Consider the following 18,967-nt stretch of genomic DNA (forward strand, 5'->3'; position numbering starts at 1 on the left):
AGGAGAAATAACTGGCCCAAGCTCACAGCTAGTAGAATTAAAACTTGATTCAGATCTTCAAGGCTCTTTCTCTTATATCGTGCTTCAGATTCCCATTAAGGCCCCTTTTTTGGTTTCTTGTTTCTCCTTGGCAGAGTTAGACTCCCCCAGAGGGTAATGTTGACTTGTCTAAACCTCTGGCATACTTTTGGGTTAGAACTAGAGTTCAGGCAGCAGTGACCCAAGATATCTGACCTACCCCAACCCCTCAAACCGTCCGGCTCTAAACCCCAGAACTGCTTGGGTGAATGATTCCCACATACTTAGCTCTGCCCTGAGTTCACCTTTCCCCTTTTGTCCCCCCACATGCTGCTTAGGCAATCAGGGATGGTTTCTCCCCCTGTGGGAACCTTAAGCCTTCAGTCTCTCAGGGTTTCTTTAAAGCCACCCTTTGGCCCGCTGTGCACCTGCCTGCTCTCCTTCCTTCTATCCTCTCACCCAACCCCAAACCTGCTTACATCACAGACCACTCCACAAGCGCAGGCCCTCGTGCTTTAGCTGTGGGTTCTTGAATCAGGGAATGGTGCCAGGCATATGACCTGGGTTACTCACTACCTGGTAATTACCGGCCCTTGTTTCTGTCTGCTAAGTGTACATTACGATTAACATGTCCTGTCAGCTCACAAAACCCCAAGTGTAAAAACAAGCCCCTGTGATTGATGGGTTTTTGGGCCCTTAATTGCTGCTGCACGTCTAATCTAATGTACCCCCCTTAGGCACTGATTTCCCTGCTGCTCCCTGTTCCCAGAGAAGGAGGCCCCAGTTGGCAAAATAGGTCTCCAGCCTCATTTTGTTGTGCCAGCTTTCTGTAAGTCACAAGCTAGCCTCATGGAAAGGCAGAATAGGTATTGCTTATGTGGTGAGATTTGAAAATTCCCCAACCCTTTTTCCTATCACAAAATCTCTTGCCATTGGTAACTGAAATTTCACCATTAGATTTTCATTCCTTTGTATTAAGCACTGTTTATTGCCTAATCCTTTTAACTTGAATTGGATTTATCACTCCAACTCCCTACTGCCACACTTACTTTCACCTGGGTATAACTCCATAGGTTTCAAGTTTATGGAGGATGATTTTATGTAGAACAGTAACACAAAGACCCTTCAAGCTCCAAATGTGTGATTTTGTGACTAGTTGTATCTCATCCCACTCACTACTTATTGATCGAAAGAATCTCTCTAGAGTTTTCATTGTATCCAGTGTCTGACACATAGTGGGTGCTTGTCAACTGAGTCAGAGATCTGGATTCAAATCCCACCTCTAGGCCTGACTTTCTGTCCACTGAGTCACCTAGCAGAGCTTCCAGAGGTTGTGACTTGCCCAAGGACATACAGAGTGAAGTGCCCAGATTCCACGTCCAGTGCTTTTTCCATCTGAGTATCCTTGCTTTGTACCATTTCGAAATTCACTGTTTGGGTTTCTGTGTGCTTGAGAGTAAAAAAGTTGTACCTGACTCAAGTCCTTACAAATGGTGTCTTTGAGCAAGTCATATAACCTCTGGGAGCCTCAAATGGAGGGGTTGGACCTTTAAGGTCTCTTTACAAGTCTGACTCTGTGATCCTATGAGCTTAATGTGAATTATGTACAAATAGATGTTGCTAAGGTTCTTGAAATTAATTTTTTAGGCAGATAAATATTCTCTCTGACCCTCCTTCCCCATTTTAGCTCTTTTCCAATAATATAAATGTAAACTTTTGTTGTCATTCAGTCATTTCAGATTCTTTGTGTCCCCATTCAGGGTATTCTTAGCAAAGACACTCAGGTGATTTGCCATTTCCTTCTCCAGCTCATTTTATAGATGTGGAAACTGAGGCAAAGAGGGTTAAGTGACTTGCCTAGGGTCACATAGCTAGTGTCTTGGACTGGATTTAAACTCAGGTCTTCCTAACTTCAGGGCCTGGCACTCTATCTACTGTACCACTTAGCTGCCCAGATGTAAAATAAGGGAAGGTAAGTCGTGACCACCAATCCTCATTTCTTAGGATTCTAATTGATAATATCTTATCCTTATATTGTCATTTAAGTAGCCTGAGTATTACTTTCTTGTTTGAAAAATGAGAGAACCAAGGCTTAGAGGATATAAGTCATTTAAGGTCAGAACCAAGTCTAGAGTTTAGCCTCCTATTTCAGTGTACCTTCTATTATACTACTATGTTTGCTGTGGAAATCTCCACCTCTGAGATTTTCTCTTGTCAATTCACTGAGCTTGGCATAATGCTATTCTGATTTGTTTTATTACGGGCCCTTTGGGACAAAGACTGTGTCCTAGCTTGGGGTAGGCAGCAGGTATAGTGGAAAGAGGGCCAAATTAGGTGTCTGAAGATATTTTTTGCTCCTAATTCCAATACTTAGTGTCTGTGCAATCTGGTGCAGATTGTCTACTTCTCTATCTTCATTTTTCTCATCTCTGAAATGTAGATAAAGATACTTCCCATCGCTTATTATACGTATTGTAAAGTGTTAGGTAAAAATGTGGCAAAAAAAATTGGCATTTTTTTTTCTTACCACTATATTAGGTTATGTGTAGGAAGTGACATGAGCTGTACTTTGAAGGAAGCTAGAAATTTTTCTATAAAGTGAGGAGGGAATGCATTCCAGATAAGAGGGATGATGGGTAAAGTCATGAAGACCAGAAATGGAATGTTGTACATGGAGAACAGCTAATAGGCTGTTTTCACTTGAACAAAGAGTATGTCAAGGGGATTAATATGAATAAGCTTAGAAATGTAGGTGGCAACTTGATTGTGGAGGGATTTAAATGACAGTCTATGGATTTTGTATTTAATCCTAGAGTTAATCAGGAATCACTAAGAATTTTTGAGTGTGTGCATGTACCCATGGAGGTCAGGGGTGACATAGTCAGATGTATATTTTTGGAGTTTCACTTTGGAGGGTGAATGGAAAAGGGACAAACTAGAACTGGTCAGACTAACTAGAAGGCTATTACAACAAACTAAGAGCAAGAAAAGAGCTTGAAATAGGCTAAGAGGCTGTTCCAGAAGAAAGAAGGGAATGGTTGTGAGAGATGTTGTAATGATAAGATAGATGAGATTTCATGGCTGATTAGATACAGGGCTTAGTAGACAGAGTACCAGGTATAGAGTTAGGAAGACATGAGTTCAAATGTGGTCTCAGACACTGGCTATGTGACCCTAGGAAAATTACCCCACCCTATTTGCTTCAGTTTCCTCATCTGTAATATAGTTGTAGAAGGAAATAGCAAACTACTTTAGTGTCTTTGCCCAGATAATCCCAAATGGGGACACACAGAGTCAGACATGACTGAAATGACTGAACAACAAGTGCTTATAGGTATTCACAAAGAGAGAGGCCATCTTGGGCCAGGAGACTCAGGGAAGGTTTGATGGACTTGAACAGGGCATGAAGAATGGAAAAGACTTTTATAATATTTGGGAATTAGAGGTTGGGAGGAGCAGGAATTCTGATGCATCAACCTGGTTGGGAAGCTTAGGTAGGAAGTTGCAGGGTCAGCCTGCCCTGGGAATATACTGACTATTTAAAGTCTTTTGAAGGATTTATAGTCATAAATGTTCAAATCAGATTTATACCCTGCCAAGGTTGTATAACTGCCTTGTAAATCTTGTAAACCTGATCGCCCAAGTTTATGACTGTGACTGGATGTAGAGAAGGAAATAAGGAGTTCCCTACGCACCTTAGTTACCATCATTTGTGGGGACAAGCACTCTTTCCTTGTCCTTGTTGTGGGGACCAAATTGGATTATTTAAAGCGTGGGAAGGGGATGGATTCTTTGAGAGTCCATCAGACCTAAAGTCTCAAAGGAAACTTCACTCTAGAGAAGGGAAAATGTCTAGATTTAGGAGAGCCATGGGATTCCTAGTGGAGCCCAAGGAAAGATTTCAGAAACACTATTCAGGTAGTGTTGATGCAGTGTTGGGGCTGAGTCCCCTCTCTCCTCTCCCTTAACAATTCACCTTTAACACACACCAACTGTTCCCTGACTCACCATGCACATCTCCACTCTCACCCTCCCTTCAGTCTGTGCCCCATCCCTGAGTATGTCAGGTGGCTTATCACCATGGCCAGATGTCTCCAGCAGCTACTCTCAGTCTCTACTCCTTGCTCCCTACCCCTTCACCATTACACCAATGTATATGCATTCCCTATATAAACCAACTGTTATGGTTGCTCTGGGCTTAGCCTCTGTGAGATGACTCTGCTAAGCCCCTGCGTTATCAAATAAATAGCTTCTTCCTGCAATTCTGGGGTCAGTGTGCTTCCTCTACTGTAACATTTGGTGCATTGGTGGGGAAACACACTAACTAGGCCCATTGTGCCACCGATTGTGTAGTCTGCCTGGGCTGGCTTCAGCAGAGGCCTTGCCTGATTGGATTGGTGCCTCCCTGCCAGTTGCGGGAGTCCCTTGGACATGGCTTAGAGGCCTGCTCAGCGTGAACCTGGCCCTGTGAGGATCGCAGGAAGCTGCAGACTCCCAGGACCACAGATGCAAGTAAGGGCCCAGGTTAGGTCCCACCTACAGGGTAGAAGGGAGACTGATCACCTCCTAGCCCAAAGAATATGGGCTTGTAATGTATTATTTTGGAAGGAATTATTTTGGGAGGGAATGTTTTAGCCTTGGTCTAATTGTGCTTGGTTAATGAGTGTATGAGCGTGCTCTGAGCATGGTGTGAGTGCAGAGTCCTGAGTACATGTCTCCAATTTCCCATGAGGGGCCTGGCTGGACTAAGCATCTAGTGTGCTTGGTTTGTTCAGCTTCACGACTTGAGGTATGGGGTCTGAATGGGCCCCACCCTGTCTCCTTGTGTTGAACAGCATAACTATTGGGTCTTCTAACCCTGATGACTACTGGAGCAATCTTAGCCAAGATGGATGTAAGTTCCCGAGAAGGACACAAGGAGGAGGGCATCTGAGTGGCCTCAAAATGAGGCTTCCCACCTTTGTCTGTCCTCGTCTCCACTCAAAATGGGTGGGTTCTCCTCAAAGCCAACTGTTTTCTCCTGTATGCTCCATAACTTTAAACAGGGATTTTCTGGCCAGTATGGGGTTAAGATGACTCTGGGCCGCCTATGCACTCTGTGCGAGCTGGAATGGCTAGCCTTTCATGTTGCTTGGCCTCTGGAGGGATCCTTGGACCCAGAGTTTATGAGGGCAGTCTTGTGTGTAGTGACAGACACCCCTAGTCACCTCGATGAGTTTTCCTATTGTAGACCCCAGTAGTGAGAGTAGGCCCCAGTAAAATCATAGCCATAACTTAGAAACAGCTATACATATAGTCCAGGCATCACATGAGGCCCCCCAAACCCTCCTTTCTAACCCCTTCCCTGCTGTATTTTGTGAAAACTGTATGTTCTTCTAAGAAATTACTAATGCAGGAATTCTATGAGAAACTTGGTTAGATGATTACACATTGACATATTGAATTATCACCTATAGAAAACTCTGTTTAGAGCCACTGAGGTAATCTAAATCCATTGTGTCCATCTGGTAAATCATTACTAACCATTGTCCCTGCAAAAGGCTTACCTAATCCCTTAGCCTATGTCACTTTCTCTATACGTATGTACCTGAAATCATTAAACTTTGTCAGTGATCAGCATGAGACCTTGTGTCTGTCTATAAGTCTGCCTTTGACACTCCTGATCCCAACCATATTCTTCTTATCCTGTTCTGTGACCTCAAATAAAACTTGACTGACAAGTAGTGCCCAATGTGGGGCCTACTTTCACTACTGGGGGCTACAGGCTTATACATAGCCTGAAGAAGAATGGGCCAGAAGGGAGGGAGGACATAAAGATGATTCGGGGGAACTGGATTCTACCAGATGGCCACCTTTTTGTCCCATGGAAGGATGCATAACATTTTTGTCCAACAATACCATGTACCACACATTTGGGGAAGACTGCCTTGGAGGCCCTCCTCCAGAAGTGTATTTCTTTTTTTTTTTTTTTAATTTAAATTTTTTTAGAAAAATTTTTTTCCATGGTTACATGATACATGTTCTTACTCTATTCCTCCCTGCCCCCTGTAGCTGATGTACATTTCCACTGGTTTCTTCATGTGTCATAGATGAAGACGTATTTCCATATTATTGATAGTTGTACTAGGGTGGTCGTTTAGAGTTTACTTCCCAAATCATGTCGGCATCAACCCATGCGTTCAAGCACTTGCTTTTCTTCTGTGTTCCCACTCCTCTAGTTCTTCCTCTGAATGTGGGTAGCGTTTTTTTCCATAAATCCCTCAGAATTGTCTTGGGTCATTGTGTTGCTGCTAGTACAGAAGTCTATTACATTCGATTTTACCATAGTGTATCAGTCTCTGTGTACAATGTTCTCCTGGTTCTGCTCCTTTCACTCTGCATCAATTCTTGGAGGTCCTTCCAGTTCACATGGAATTCTTCTAGTTTATTATTCCTTTGAGCACAATAGTATTCCATCACCAACATATACCACAATTTGTTCAGCCATTCCCCAATTTACCAGTTTTTTGCTACCACAAAGAGAGCAGCTGTAAATGTTTTTGTACATGTCTTTTTCCCTATGATCTCTTTGGGGTACAAACCCAGCAGTGCTATGGCTGGATCAAAGGGCAGGCATTCTTTTAGCTCTCTTTGGGCATAGTTCCAAATTGCCATACAGAATGGTTGGATCAATTCACAACTCAACCAGCAATGCATTAATGTCCCAATTTTGCCACATCCCCTCCAACATTTATTACTCTCCCCTGCTGTCATTTTAGCCAATCTGCTAGGTGTGAGGTGATACAGAGTTGTTTTGATTGGCTTTTCTCTAATTATTAGAGATTTAGAACACTTTCTCATGTGCTTATTGATAGTTTTGATTTCTTTATCTGAAAATTGCCTATTCATGTCGCTTACCCATTTATCAATTACGGAATGGCTTGATTTTTTGTACAATTGATTTAGCTCCTTGTATATTGAGTAATTAGACCTTTGACAGTGTTTTTTGTTATAAAGATTTTTTCCCCAGTTTATTGTTTCCCTTCTGATTTTTGTTTGTACAAGAACTTTTAAATTTAATTATTTTATAATTATATATCATATATATTATAATCAAAATTATTTATTTTACATTTTGTAATTTTTTTCTAACTCTTGCTTGGTTTTAAATTCTTTCCTTTCCCAGAGATCTGTATACTAGTATACAAGTATACTATTCTGTGTTCGCCTAATTTACTTAATAGTTTCCTTCTTTAAATTCAAGTCATTCAACCATTCTCAATTTTTCTTGGTGTAGGGTGTGAGATATTGATCTAAACCTAATCTCTCCCATATTGTTTTCCAATTTCCCAGCAGTTTTTGTCAAATAGTGGATGTTTGTCCCAAAAGTTGGGCTCTTTGGGTTTATCATAGACTGTCTTGCTGATGTCACTTACCCCAAGTCTATTCCACTGATCCTCCCTTCTGTCTCTTAGCCAGTACCTTACCATTTTGATGACCACAGCTTTATAGTATCGTTTAATATCTGGTACTGCTAGGCCACCTTGCTTCATGTTTTTTTTTCATTATTTCCCTTGATATCCTTGATATTTTGTTCTTCCAAATAAACTTATAGTTTTTTCTAATTTCGCAAAAAAGTTTCTTGGTAGTTTGATAGGTATGGCACTAAAGTAAATTAATTTGGGTAGAATGGTCATTTTTATTATGTTAGCTAGACCTACCCATGAACAATCAAAGTTTTTCCAATTGTTTAGATCTAGTTTTAATTGTTTGGAAAATGTTTTGTAGTTGTGTTGGTATAATTCTGGTGTTTGTTTTGGTAGATAGATTCCTAAGTATTTTATATTGTCTAGGGCAGTGATGGGTAAACTATGGCCCATGGGCCAGATGCAGCCCCCTGAAATGTTCTATCCAGTCATGGGACATTATTCCTAATCTGGCAAATACAATGAATAGGATACAATACAATGAAACTTTTAAAGAGTTGCCTTAGAAACAGACTGACAGATGAGCATTTCCTTTCCTTTGACCTCCTCTTTAAAAAGTTTGTCCATCACTGTTCTAGGGTGATTTTAAATGGTGTTTCTCTTTCTAACTCTTGCTGCTGCAATGTGTTGGAAATATATAGAAATGCTGATGATTCATGTGCATTTATTTTGATTCCTGCAATTTGCTAAAGTTGTTGATTATTTCTACTAGTTTTTTAGTTGATTCTCTAGGATTTTTTAAGTAGACCATCATATCATCTGCAAAGAGTGATAGCTTAGTCTCCTCATTGCCTATTTTAATACTTTCAATTTCTTTTTCTTCTCTAATTGCTACTGCTAATGTTTCTAGTACAATGTTAAATAATAGAGGTGATAATGGGCATCCTTGTTTCACTCCTGATCTTGTTGGGAAGGCTTCTAATTTATCCCCATTGCATATGATGCTTGTTGATCATTTTAGATATATACTGTTTATTGTTTTTTAGGAAAGGTCCTTCTATTCCTATATTTTCTAGTGTTTTCAATAGGAATGGGTGTTGTATTTTGTCAAAGGCTTTTTCAGCATCTATTGAGATAATCATGTGATTTTTGTTTGTTAGCTTGTTGATGTGGTCAGTTATGTGGATGGTTTTCTTAATGTTGAACCATCCTTACATTCCTGGTATAAATCCCACCTGATCATGATGGATAATCCTCATGATCACTTGCTTGTGTCTTTTTGGTAGTATTGTATTTAAGATTTTTGCATCTATGTTCATTAGGGAGATTGATCTGTAGTTTTCTTTCTCTGTTTTGGGTCTGCCTGGCTGGGATCAGTACCATATTAGTGTCATAAAAGGAATTTGGTAGGACTCCTTCTTTGCTTATTATGTCAAATAATTTGTATAGTATTGGGATTAGTTGTTCTTTGATTGATTGATATAATTCACTTGTGAATGCATCAGGCCCTGGCGATTTTTTCTTAGGGAGTTCTTTGATGGTTTATTTATTTAAGTATTCTATTTCTTCTGCTGTTAATCTAGGCAATTTATATTTTTGTAAATATTCATCCATATCACCTAGATTGCTATATTTATTGCCACATAATTGGGCCAAATAGTTTTTAATGATTGCCTTAATTTCCTCTTCATTAGAGGTGAGGTGTCCCTTTTCATCTGATACTATTAATTTGGTTTTCCTCTTTCCTTTTTTTAATTAGATTTACCAGTACTTTGTCTATTTTATTTGTTTTTTCAAAATACCAGCTTCTAGTCTTATTTATTAATTCAATAGTTCTTTTATTTCAATTTTATTAATTTCTCCTTTGATTTTTAGTATTTCTAATTTAGTTTTCATCTGGGGATTTTAATTTGTTTGCTTTCTAGTTTTTTAAGTTGCATGCCCAATTCCATTAACCTCTGCTCTCCTTAATTTGTTAACATATGCACTCAATGATATACATTTTCCCCTTAGAGCTGCTTTGGCTACATCCCATAGGTTTTGGTAAGAAGTCTCATCATTTTCATTGTCTTCAATGAAATTATTAATTGTTTCTATGATTTGTTCTTTAAGTAACTTATTTTGGAGAATCATGTTATTTAATTTCCAATTAGTTTTTGATTTGCCTCTCCATGTATCCTTGCTAATAACTTTTTTTTGCATTACGATCTGATAAGGTATTGCATTTATTATTTCTGCTTTTTTGCATTTGTTTGCCATGTTTCTATGCCCTAGTACATGGCCAATCTTTGTGTTCCATGTGCTGCTGAAAAGAAGGTGCATTCCTTTTTGTCCCTATTTATTTTTTCCCATATATCTATTAACTCTAATTTTTCTAGGATTTAATTCACCTCTCTTATCTCTTTCTTATTTATTTTTTGGTTTGATTTATCTAGATCTGATAGGGGAAGGTTGAGGTCTCCCTTCTAGTACAATTTTGCTCTCTATTTTGTCCTTGAGCTTCACTAGCTTCTCCTTTAGAAATTTGGATGCTATACCATTTGGTGCGTACATGTTGAGTACTGATATTTCTTCATTGTTTATACTGCCTTTTATCATGATGTAATTCCCTTCTCTATCTCTTTTAAAAGATCTGTTTTTACTTTGGCTCTGTCAGAAATCATGATTGCAACTCCTGTCTTCTTTTTCTCATTTGAGGCCCAATAGATTTTGCTCCAGCTTTTCATTTTTACTCTATGTATGTCTGACTGTCTCGTGTGTTTCTTGTAGACAACATATGGTAGGATTTTGGTTTCTAATCCACTCTGCTATTTGCTTCTGTTTTATGGGCTAGTTCATCCTATTCACATTCAGAGTTATAATTATCAACTGTGTATTCCCATACATTTTGATTCTCTCTCCTTGTCCTGCCCTTTCTTCTTTTACTATTTCCTTCTATATCAGTGTTTTGTTTTTAATCAGTTTCCCTGATCCCCTCCCTTATTGTACTTCCCTTTCTCCCCTCTCCCTTCTTATTCCCCTCTTATTCTTCTTTAGGGTCTTTTTAAGCTACCCCCCCACCCTCTCCCTCCCTAGTATTGCTTCCCTCCCCATTAGTCCTTTTGTTACCCTTCTACTTCTCTATAGGGTGCGAATCAATTGCTCCAATGGATCTAATTGTTCTTCCCTCTTTACGTTAATTTCAGTTCCCATAAATATTAAGTATTTCCTCTCTCCAACCTCTTTACCCTTCCACTATATTGATCTTCTTCCCTATTTGCCCCACATGCTTCTTTATGGAATATAAATTTACTCCATTTTGTCTGTTTTCCCATTTTTCTTAATATTGTCTCCCTTTTCCCCCTCTAGTTTTATATATATATATATATATACACATATAAGTATCTTGACATTTCATCCTATAAAGTTTGTCACTGTTCCCTCTAAGCAAACTTCTTCTAGTTACCCTGTTGATAATAACAATTTTCAATATTTATCAATATCTTTTTTTCTTCTAGGGATACAAATTGATTGAACTTATTGGGTCTCTTAAAGAAAAGACTTTTTTTTCTTTTTCTCCCCCCACCTCTGCCCCTCTCTCTCTCTTAATTACTTCATGGTGATTCTCTTGAGTTCTGTGTTTGGGCAGGAAACTCTCTGTTTAAGTCCAGTTTTTCCTTTATGAATGCTTGGAAGTCTTCAACTTTATTGAATGACCATACTTTCCCCTGCAAAAATATAGTCAGTTTTGCTGGATAGTTGATTCTTGGTTGTATATCCAGTTCTCTTGCTTCCCAGAATATTGTATTCCATGCCTTCTGGTCCTTCAATGTAGATGCAGTCAGATCGTATTTTATCCTAACTGTGGTTTCCTGGTATCTGAATGACTTCTTCTTAGCAGCTTGTAATATTTTTTCCTTGGTCTCGTAGTTTTTGAATATGGCTATAATATTCCTGGAAGTTGTCAGTTGTGGATTAAATGTAGGAGGTGATCTGTGGATTTTTTCAATTTCCATTATTCCCTCTTATTTAAGAATGTCAGGGCACTTTTCTTGGATAATTTCTTGTAGGATGATGTCCTACTTTTTCTTTTGTAATGATGTTCCAGTAGACCAATAATTCTTAAATTGTTTCTTCAAGATCTGTTCTTCAGATCTTTGGTTATATCAATAAGGTGTTTCATATTCTCCTCAAAATTTTCATTATTTTAAATTTTGTTTTATATATTCTTGCTGCCTTGTGAAGTCATTTGCTTCTAGTTGTTAAGTTCTATTTTTTAAAATAATTTTTTATTTTTAGAAAAATTTTCCATGGTTACATAATTCATGTTTTTACTTTATCCTTCACCAACCCCTCAAACCCCCAACCCCCACCCCATAGTCAAGACTTATTTACATATTATTGATAGTTACATTGGTGTGGTCTTTTTGGGTCTACATCCCCAATCAGGTCCTCATCAACCCAAGTGTTCAAGAAGTTGTTTTTCTTCTGTGTTTCCACTCCTGTAGTTCTTCCTCTGAATGTAGATAGCATTCTTTCCCATAAATCCCTCAGAATTGTCTTGGGTCATTGCATTGCTGCTAGTACAGAAGACTATTACATTCGATTTTACCACAGTGTATCAGTCTCTGTGTACAATGTTCTTCTGGCTCTGCTCCTTTCACTCTGCATCAATTCCTGGAGGTCTTTCCAGTTCACATGGAATTCCTCCAGTTTATTTTTCCTTTGAGCACAATAGTATTCCATCACCAACATATACCACAATTTGTTCAGCCATTCCCCAATTGAAGGGCATACTCTTGCTTTCCAGTTTTTTGCCACCACAAAGAGCACAGCTATAGTTATTTTTGTGCAAGTCTGTTTATCTATGATCTCTCTGGGGTACAATCCCAGCAATGGTATGGCTGGATCAAAGCGCAGGCATTCTTTTATTGCTCTTTGGGCATAGTTCCAAATTGCCATCCAGAATGGATGGTCTACTTAAAAAACCTAGAGAATCAACTAAAAAGCTAGTAGAAATAATCAACAACTTTAGCAAAGTTGCAGGATACAAAATAAATGCACATAAATCATCAGCATTTCTATATATTTCCAACACATCACAACAGCAAGAGGTAGAAAGAGAAATCACCCTAGACAATATAAAATACTTAGGAATCTATCTACCAAAACAAACACAGGAATTATATGAACATAACTACAAAACATTTTCCAAACAAGTAAAACTAGATCTAAACAATTGGAAAAATATTGATTGCTCATGGGTAGGATCACCCAAGTTCAGTATCTTCCTCTGGATGAGCTGAAGCAGATGGGACTAGAGGCAGATGGCTTCTCCCAATATTCAGAATCTGTGCATGCTGACCACAACTGAGATTTATACAATTTTTTGTTCTTTGTTGCTTTTGTGCATTGCTTGCTTGGTGCTTGCATACCCCGCTTATACTCCTAACTGTATACCCTTTCCTTATGCTGCCCTACCTTACCACTGTTGCAGTCCAGTGTAACCTGGTAGGGAAACCCTAGTCTCTGCAGTCAAATCTAACCACTTGGCATAGGTCTGGTTCCTAGGTTTCCCCCTCAAGTTCAGCCCAGATGGTTGCTTTTCCCCTTTTCCATGGCCTCCTGGTCATTCCACTCTTCTTTTGGGCAGAATTGGTAGCCCTAAAAGCACTCTCATGCACCAGGGCACTGCCTGGCCCCTGTCTCCCCTCCAGAGTGACACTTTCCTTTGATGCCTGCTGAGTCCTCATGTGCAGAGGGGATCATGGGAGATGGGGGGAGACGCCAATATATATGTGTCCCTTAGGCCCTTTCTCTCTGGTGCCTACTTTTCCCCTGGAGCCTTCATCGGCAATAGGTACACTTGCTCCTATTGAGAGAATGTGTATTGGGTCATGAATAATGGTGGACTTCTTCATCACTTCCAGTCTGGGCCCCTTTACAGCATATAGCCCCCAATGATAGCACCCCTTGGAGAAAGTTGAAAAATAGGATTCGCTTGTGGAGATCAGCTGACACATTGAAGGGTCCCTGTGCTACATATACCTGTAACCCACTGGTCTTGATCATTGGTTCCTGCTCCTGGGACTACCACCAACCGCTGTCCTCTTGGGTGAATCGAACGGCACCCCCTGACCCTAACTATGCTGAGACTCCTAGCTGACAATATCTGATAGGATTCAATGTCTCTTGCATAGACCCTACGGGCCTGTTTGCTTTGGACCTGAGAACTCCCAATGCTCCAACCAGAACACCAGGTGAACCACCCCATGTCCTGATCTCTGTGAAGGCTAAATACGACCCTGAGATTCCCCCTGACTCTACCCTCTGGCAGCCCTTTCCCCTTCTCACTCATGTGGGCAATTTAATTTTTTTCCCTTGTTAACTCGATGTTAGTTAATTCCTCTTCCACACCTGGTGACCCATACTCCTGGTTTTGCCTGCCCCTTTGGAGGGGAATGTTCTTGGCTTATGTCTATAGCAGCACTTTGTCCCCTTCCTCCGTGCTGGGAACTCCTCGGTAGTTGTCCCTCAGATCCTGATGGTCCATGGCAACCATTCCTTAACCCCCTTGTCTCATCAGCCTGGCATGTGTGTGCCATGGGGCTCCTTTCTTCTTTGTGGCACTACTGCCAGGGAGTGTTTTCACCCCACCCAGAAGCAATCCTGCTTCCTGGCATACCTCCTGCCCAAAGCCACACTGTATGCTGACGATGCCATGGATATCATCACTGCCCATGACTCTTCATCACGGTATGCTCGGGCTATCACCTCTGGGGTCAGTATCATCGACTTCCTTGGGACTGTGGTTCCTGGAACCACGTTCCCCTTGCATACTTATGCCCAGCTTTCTGGAGAATTTAGCAGAGAGATTCATGAGGTGGCCATTTCATACCCTGTCCTCCAGGGTCAGCTGAACTCACTGGCCCTCATCATCTTACAGAACCGAGGAGCCATAGACTTGCTGATAGCCAATAAAAAAGGGGGCACCTGTATGTTCTTGAAGGAGGAATGCTGTTATTACATTAATCAGTCAGGCATTATTGAACAAAAGGTGTGGGAAATGCGAGATAGGGTAGAGACCCGACTTTCCCAAGAAAATCTTGATGATATATCCCTGTACACCTGCCACGCTTGGGGTTCCTCTTCATCCTAGGCCCCTTAGCTGCTGTTCTCCTGATCTTGTTTGGGCCTTGGATGCTGAACACCCTCCAATGGTTCAGAAGACCTCTACAAGCTTGATGGCCCTCCTGAGTGATGGATGACCCCTTGTTGGGCCATGGCCAGTGAGAACTTCACAGGGTATCACCAAGGGGAGAAGGTAGAAGCAGCCTGGGGGCTGAGTCCCTCTCTCCTCTCCCATAACACACAGCAGCTGTACCCTGACTCTACTCTTACCCTCCCTTTGGTCTTTGCCCCATCCCTGAGTATGTCAGGTGGCTCATCACTGTATAATTAGAATCTGCTCCCCAGGACTCCAATTCCCAGAATCCCACTTTCGTTCTCACATTACATCCTTGTTTTGGAGATAAAATTGGTGTGGAACCCTGCCCCTCTCTCTCTTCTGCTGAGGTCGGGAAAACTTCTCTTTACTCAGGCTTTTACTTTTGTCTTTTTGTTTCTTCTACTTCAAGTGATTATTAACAAATCTTATAAAATATAATTCTTGGAGTTATTGGATATTAATTTTAATCTTACATCACCATGGCCAGATGTCTCCCGCTGCTTTTCTCAGTCCCTACTCCCTGCTCCCTACCTGCTTCTCCATTGCATCACGCATAGGCAAACCCTATATAAATCAGTTGTTAGAACTGCTCAAGGCTTAGCCTCTGTGAGATGACTTCTCTAAGCCCGTGCTAAGCCCATGCGTTACCTAATAAACTGCTTCTTCCTGCAGTTCTGGGGTCAGTGTGCTTCTTCTGCCATAATACTATGAGTCAAGAGACTTGAAGTACGTTCTAGGCTCACATATTACTCAATTTCTCTGGACCTCAGTTCCCTTCTCTGTAAAATAGGTATAAATGCCATAGTCAGAAAGTCCCTTTGATATTCCAATGTCTACTCTAGATGAGCACTGGCAAGCAATGCAGTAAAGCAGAAAAAGCAATGGGCTTGGAGTTAGATCACCTGGCTTCAAATTCTTCCTCTGCTATTGACTTCCTGTGTGACTTGGAAAATGGCATTAATTTCTTTGGAATTCAGATTCCACGTCTCTAATTTGAGGGAGAATAAGGAAGCAAACAAGGATTTACGTAGCACCCACTATGTGCCATGCATTGGGATAAACACTTTGCAAATATTATCTCATTTGATCTTTACAACAAAGAGAGAGAGAGAGAGAGAGAGAGAGAGAGAGAGAGAGAGAGAGAGAGAGAGAGAGAGAGAGAGAGAGAGAAAGAGTGTGTGTGCACTGTTATTATCCCCATTTTACTGTTGAGGAAACTGAGTGATTTGCCCAGGGTCACACAGATAGCCCTGAGGCAATATTTAAACTAAAGCCTTCCTAACTTGACATCTACTCCTTAATCTATCATCCTACTGTAAGGATAAATTATTTTATTGTCCTTTATTCAGTTGTTCAGTCATGTCCAACTCTTTGTGACCCTGTAGACTATACTGTTCATGGGGTGTTCTTGGCAAAGATACCGGAGTGATTTGCCATTTTCTTTTCCAGTGGATTAAGGCAAACAGAGGTTAAGTGACTTGCTCAGGGTCATTCAACTGGTAAGTTTCTGATGCTGTTATAAACCCAGATCTTCCTGATTCTATACCCAGTACACTACCCACTGAGCCACCTAGCTGCCTCTTGGTTGAAATACCATGGTTGCCTCTAAAAGGTTGGCTTAGAAGGCCTCTGAGGTTCCTTGCCTCCTATAAATCTATGATTTGTTTGTAGACTAGCCAGAGGACCATAAATAAATATAATATATGAAATAATCAGAAATGTGCTATTTTTGTTTTTTAAAAAACTCTGAACTTAGACACCAAATAAAGTGAACAGAGTAGAACAGAAGTAGGTAAAAGAGCAAATCCAGGATAGAGGGTATTTTTAAATAAGTGAAGGTGGTTGGTGGGGGTGGAAAGGAATAAGGACAACTTTTGATTAAAAATGCCAATATCTTTCTAGTGCAGGAGCCTCCTTGTTCTGTTCCTTAGCTGTTGACACAATGTTATTTAGACATCTTTGAATCATGTTTTTGGTCTCGTTCTATTTCCTTGGAGTCCATGTAAAGAAGAGGTTACGCTGTGATTTGGCTTTCAAAGAGATTACTGATAGAAATCCCACAGAAGGGACTGCTGACATGGTTCAGCTCCAGCACACAGCTCTGTAGACAGATCCTCTTAGAACTGACTCAGCTTATTCTTTCACACCCAGGGGAGTCTCGTCCCTGTTTTGGGAAGTATTGCTCTGTATGCCTGTAGGCCTCATAAGACTGCTATTATTTTCAGCTGTTTTGCAAATGTGGCTCAGCCAACTTAGGGTGAAGTGGGAAACATAGGATCTTTCTATCTACACCCAAACTGCAGAGGAATGAGGATGTAAATAAGATGGAACAATGAACTTTTTCTTTTCTTTGTTTTTAATAATAGTTTATTTTTCCCCAATTATATGTAAAAATAATTTTTAACATTCATTTTTTTAAACCCTTACCTTCCATCTTAGAATCAATTGTGTGTATTGGGTCCAAGGCAGAGAAGCTGTAAGAGCTAGGCAATAGGGTTCCCAGGGTCACACAGCTAGGAAGTGTCTGACTGAATCTAGGATCTCCCATTTCTAAGCCTAAATTTTCATTAAAAAAAAAAAAGTCGAGTTCCAAATTCTTTCCTTTCCTCCCACATCTCTCTCCTCCCTGAGATGGTAAGTAATCTGATATAGATTTTACATGTGCAGTCATATAAGACATTTTTCCATATTAGTCATTTTGTGGAAGCTATCTCAAACAACCAAAAAAAAAAAGAAAGCAAAATATAATATGTTTTAGTCTACATTCAGACTCTTGTTCTTTCTCTGAAGGCAGATGGCATTTTTCATCATGAATCTTGGGGACTGAATACTGTATTGCTGAGTATAACTGGGTCATTCATAGTCAATCATTAAATGTTATTATTGTTACTGTGTACAAAGTTCTCCTTGTTCTGCTCACTTCACTTTGCATCGGTTCATATGTCTTTCCAGATTTTTCCAAAATAATTTTGCTCATCATTTCTTATGGAACAATAGTATTCTATTATAATTATTTACTACAACACTTGTTCAGTGATTTCTCAGTTGATGGATAACCCCTTGATTTCCAATAGCAATGAACTTTTCTTTAAAATGCATTTAGCCCAACATGTCTTATGGTAGGGGGGCAGGCCAAGTCCATCTTTGTGTCTTCAATGCTTAGCATAGTACCTTGCACAAGGTAGGAGTTAATAAATGTTTGCTGAACTGATCTGAATTAAATATCATAGTTTGAAGAAGCTCTGAATATGGAGTTAGAGGCATGGACTTTGAACCCAGATTAGCTACTCACTCCCTAGATGACTCTGGACAAGTCACTTGAACTTTTTGGGTTTCGATTTCCTCATCTTGAAAGAGGATTACATCAGAGAATATCTAAGGTCCTCTCTAGCTCTCAATATATGAACTATGTCAGAAGCATTAGGAAAGCTATCGGCTGACACTAAACCTTAAACTTTCTTTAACAGAGAATAAAAGCCTGTCATTTCACATATAGAATTTATTTGTTGATTGGTTCACATTGAATTTGAATTCCACAAAGAGGAAGAGGTGTCCCAGGGTCATAGATTTACATTAGGATGTCAATGATATAAAATTTTTTAGGGAGAATGAGTTGAATCCTTTTACCTGTTGTTGAAATGAACTCCTTACTGGCCACTTTTCTGTCAGGTCTAATTTAATCCCCACTTCTTCCATTTTCACCAGAGTGATCTTAGGTAAACAACTTCCCTGGGCCATACTTTCCTCAGCTGTAAAATGGGAGGAGGTGACTGAAAAAGATGACTGATAAAGTCCTTTCAAATTCCAACTCTGATTCTACAGTTTTCCTTACTCTCATCTATGAGTTAGAAGTTAGTGCTTGAGGTTGCAAACCCTTTCTAAACACACCTTCTAGTCATTGTTTATCCAGCCTTCACCAGTTCACCAGTATGAGGCTCAACGGTATCCTCAGTGACTTGATTTTCATGTCACAGGGAAGCCCAAGTTAAGATTAAGAGAAGATGTACTGAACTTGAATATTTCATTGCTGTCAGACTAGCTCTGAATAAGAGGGGGAAAATGCACATTTTAAAGAGAGATATTACCCAAGGGGAAAATATCATGCTAGATTCTATTCTTCACTTATGTAAATTGAATGCAGATTCTTGCTTGGTTGCTTTGCATGGATTTAAGATGGGGAAGAGATCCATTCCCTTTCTGCAGTTTGAGTAATGTCCACGTGAAGCCCGGCAGAATTTAGGTCCAAATGATGTGAGAAATTAGCATCATAGTGATCTTATTAAATAATTTAAGAAACCATTCTTTGTTTGGGGGAGCTAATTTTTCTTAACTTCTG

This window comes from Gracilinanus agilis, chromosome 3 (genome assembly GCF_016433145.1).
Source record: "Gracilinanus agilis isolate LMUSP501 chromosome 3, AgileGrace, whole genome shotgun sequence".
NCBI classification, from domain to species: domain Eukaryota; kingdom Metazoa; phylum Chordata; class Mammalia; order Didelphimorphia; family Didelphidae; genus Gracilinanus; species Gracilinanus agilis.